The sequence below is a fragment of the Chrysochloris asiatica genome, unplaced genomic scaffold, assembly GCF_000296735.1.
Source record: "Chrysochloris asiatica unplaced genomic scaffold, ChrAsi1.0 scaffold00013, whole genome shotgun sequence".
Lineage (NCBI taxonomy): Eukaryota > Metazoa > Chordata > Mammalia > Afrosoricida > Chrysochloridae > Chrysochloris > Chrysochloris asiatica.
The window spans coordinates 17,747,640-17,751,927 of NW_006408531.1; the positions used below are offsets into that span (position 1 = coordinate 17,747,640).

At 39.6% G+C, this 4,288-nt stretch overlaps 1 pseudogene; it reads right to left on the reverse strand.

Moving 5' to 3' along the window:
• Positions 1–3,578: 3,578 nt before the first annotated feature.
• On the reverse strand, positions 3,579–3,966 carry LOC102821736 (annotated as a pseudogene).
• Between the last annotated feature and the right edge of the window lie 322 nt (positions 3,967–4,288).

Genomic DNA, 4,288 nt, shown 5'->3' on the forward strand with positions numbered 1-4,288 from the left:
GGGGGGCAGGCTTGCAGGGTATACCCTTTGGTTGGATGATGATGCATGGAAGGGATTGTAACCATGGCAATGAAACGATATATGATAGAAAGAATGTAACACTAATGTTCTCCCATGTAAACTATCACATAATTCACAATAAAACGTTAAAAAAAAAAAAAAAGTCTCAGTGCAATAGTTTCAAGGGTTCATCTAGCCTCCTGGCTATCTAAAGTCTTGAGTTTATGAGAATTTGAAGTGTTGTTCTGCACTGTCCCCCTTCTGATGAAGATTCTTTTATAGATTCTTTAATCAAAATGTTCCATAATGGCACCATCTGGAATTTCTAATCTCATGACAAGGGAAGTAGTTCTTCATAGAGGCAGTTTACCACACGTGCCATTCCATTTCCTCCTCTTATCCCTGACTTTCCTTCTTTCTCTGCTTCTTCAGGTGAATATCGAAGTGCCTTGGATAGCTGCCTAAAGCTTTTTAAGACCCTGGAGTTATGCAATAAACTTGGAGGTAGAACAAAAGCACTCAACACTTAATTAGGCCTATTAACTGGATGTCCAATGAAACTATTGACCCTAACCCTCCAAACCAAGGAACCAACTCCAATGAGGTTTTTGGTTGTATAATAAGCAACCTCAGCAGTCCCTCTCTCTCTTGTGATTATTATAAATATATCTATATTTTTATATAATGATTTATGTAAAAACATACACATATACATTGCCAATTCAACCTTTCACAGATCTACAACTTATTGATCGCAATTAAAATAATTGACTACATAACTTGCCCTTAACAATGTGATGTTTCCATCACCATTAACCCCCCAGCCACACACATTTATTTCTTCTTTACAGCAATGATTTTCAAACTACCTATTCTGTTTCTGTTCTTTTATTCATCTTTCTTTTTCCTCTAATTTTAATGATTTATTTTTACTTTGTGTTATTATATCAGAGTAAATGCAGTGTTATAATTCTATAACAAATGTTCCTGAGATGCTGATTCCACTTTATAAAGCTTAATATAGAGGTTTTTGACATTGCACTTTTACTTCACATTTCAAATTTTAACATAAAATATTAATTTATCGTCTATTTTATACTCTTCATTCCCTCAATCTTTAGCCCACTTCCTCATAACCCTATAGGGATAGTTGTGTGAATGCACCCAGGGAGAATTCTGCTTGCTTTCTGCTGATACATGTATCTAACCATGCTTTGCTCTGAACTCTACTAAGTCATTTCTTCTATTCTCAGTGTGTTCAAGACCATAACACTACTTTGAAACATCTGGATATAGCCCAAGCTCTTCTCATTTTGGCTCTGATAGCTACCCCACCAGGCCTGGTTCAGAGGAAATTAGTTTTACCACAGAAATGTCTTCCTGATACTAACATTTATCCTTTCAAGAGAAGCTAGGATAAGAGTTTAAAAGAAAGTTTAAGACAAGAGAATTTTTAAGGTGAGAGGTGGACTCCTCAGGTAACAAGTAGTTATTGACTATAATTCTTTTGACTATCTTTAGAAAGCTTACTCAGAACAGCTTATGTGGGAAGGGGAGAGAGGGAAGTAATAAAAGGAGAACTGATTAGCTCATGTAACAAAAATATTATCAGATAAGCTTGAACCAAAAGCTTAAAGCAGGGGTGTGGAATATCCAAGCCACTGGTTGTACAAGGCCCTTGAAATCACTTGGTCTGGCCTTGTCAAGGCAACCGCAGTTCATGTCATCACATTCATCAGTATGTTTAAGTCATGTTGCAGCTGGGTGTCACTCCATCACACTGAGGGGTTCACTTATCCTCGCTGGCCCTCTGCTTTACCAAACACAATGTCCTCTTCCAGCAATAGATTCTTCCTAATGGTGGATCCAAAGCAAGTGAATAAGGCAATCTTGTTGTGACCCACAAGGTATTTCTTGACTCATTTTTGAAAGTAGATGCCAAGGACTTTTTCCCTAATTGGCTTTAGTCTGCAAGCTCTGCTGAAATAAAGAAAAAGGATTGTTGTTTTTGTTATTAAGTGCCATTGCATTGGTTCCAACCCATAGTGACCCTGTATAGCCCTACCTAAAAATGAAATACAGAAAACACTCCTTTTCTGAGATTTTTTTCTGTGGCAACTGTGTAGGCTTCATACTGTCTGATTACTATCCACCAAGATAAGGGTAAATCTGGCTCTCTGCCCAGCCTGTCCACTCACTCACACAGCCCCAGAGTTGGTCTTCCATCGAGACTGTACCATGGTTTATCATTTTCCTTTAAACATTTCATCTTTGGTCAGTAAGCTGTATGTCTGAATTATTTATACCCTATGATAGGTTACTTGACATTTGAAGTCTATTCTCTAATCAAGAATACATACTCCAGAAGTAGATAGTTAGCATTTGAAACACTCTAATCAAGAGACTTCACTCCAGAGGCTACTTCCTGAGGTATAGACTTCAACTATTTCCATCTGCACTAGAAGGATGGGCAATCAGCATAAGAGCTGTTGGAAGCCATTTTTTATTGTTAGGACAAATGGTACTCAAGCTATGTGATTTGCTTCGAAATTTAGTGCAGGTGCTGCGCTCCTTTCATGTGCTGGGGTATAAAATTTGGATGAGCACAGCTGTCAAAATTCTTGCTCTAGGGCACCAATAAATTCGGGTACAACCTCTTAATAAAATCACCTTATCTGATTAGGTAAGTTAAACTCTGCTGCTATTATATTGTCAGATCTGCCTCCTAATAACCTTTCTTGCAAATAGTCCCTGAGCTGATAGCAGCAGCTGCATAGTTGTTACTGTGCCAGCTTGCTAAGGGCTGTTTGTGTGGCAAAGGTCACCTTGAGACTTGCCTTCACCAGAACATATAACTGATAGTGAAGGTGTGTGAGGAACACCTCAAGCCATCACCTAGCTCTCATCCCGGGAAGCTGCCAACATGTATACACAACATTGCTCTACCAAAACACCATTTGTACTGTCTCAAATGTTTGGTGTTATGTGCTGGGGAGTCGGTTCCCGATTCCAACTCATAGTGACCCTGTACAGGGTTTCCGAGGCTGTAAATTCTTTACAGGCGCAGAAGGTTTCATCTTTCTCCCACGGAGCAGCTGGTAGTTTCGAACTGCTGACCTTGTGGTTCATAGCCCAATTTGTAATCATTACACTACCAAAGTCAGTTTAAATCAAGGGATGGTACTGAGAGCATCTATTCCATTTATCTATACTGATCAACAACTTTCTCTAAATTTGTGGAAATAAACATAACCACAGTCACCAGATAGCTGAAGCAATCAGATAAGGTGTGTTAAGTGCTAGGTGTAGTATTTCTCACTTGGTAAAGTACTCTGTGTTGTGGTGGTTGTTAGTTGTGGTTGGATGTATCCTGATTATAGCCACCTCATGTGTGCAGAAGAATGGAACTACTGTATAACGTTTTCAAAGCTGGAACTTTTGGACATAGATCTCCAGGCCTCTTTTCCAAGGCACCTTGGGGTGGGTGGGTGGATTTAAACTGCTAAGCTTTTTTTTTTTTTAAATGAGTAGTTGAAGATTTATTTAAGCAAAAATACATACAGTCATTATTGCCAGACTTAATATGAGAGATTAAATGTTCCATCCAATTTTCCTTCCTAAATAAGTTTTTCTTTCCTATCCCTGTTGGTTTTGAAAACGTTATACCAGAAGAAACGGGGCCCAATGCCAAACACAGCTCCTAAGAGCGAAATCTTGGATGTGGGCCTGAAATTGGGATAGATAGTGGCTGATCTTGCATAGGTCCAACAACCAAGGCAGGGTCTTCAATGAGTGTTCGGCATTGGGATCGTTGAACTGAAGCAGATACTCCTGTTTAAGCCAGGACCTTATAACCAGGCACTCGGCTTGAGCCAGCTGGGTCTCTGGAGATGTGTCCTAATTGGCTGGGTCAAGGGTAGTGGGTAGGGTGGCCAGGCGCAACAATTTGTGCTATGGGAACAACATCTTGGCGGCCGGGAGTGCAACTATGTAGGCACAGCTCTGAGTATCCCCCTGTTTAGTCTGACCTGAACTGTTAACCTTTTGACTAGTAGTCAAGTACTTAATCATTTGCACTAAGGACACCAAGTAATTTACAAGTGTTAATTATTATAGTTAATAATTAAGTGTGGTGGTGGTGGTGGTGGTGGTGGTGGTTATGTGCCGTGGAGTTGGAACTGACTCATAGCAACCCTGTACAGGATTTCCGAGGTCTGGTAAATAAATAGTCAATAGAGTCCTTGAGCATCATTTATTCAATAATTCTTACATAATTCAGCACATACAT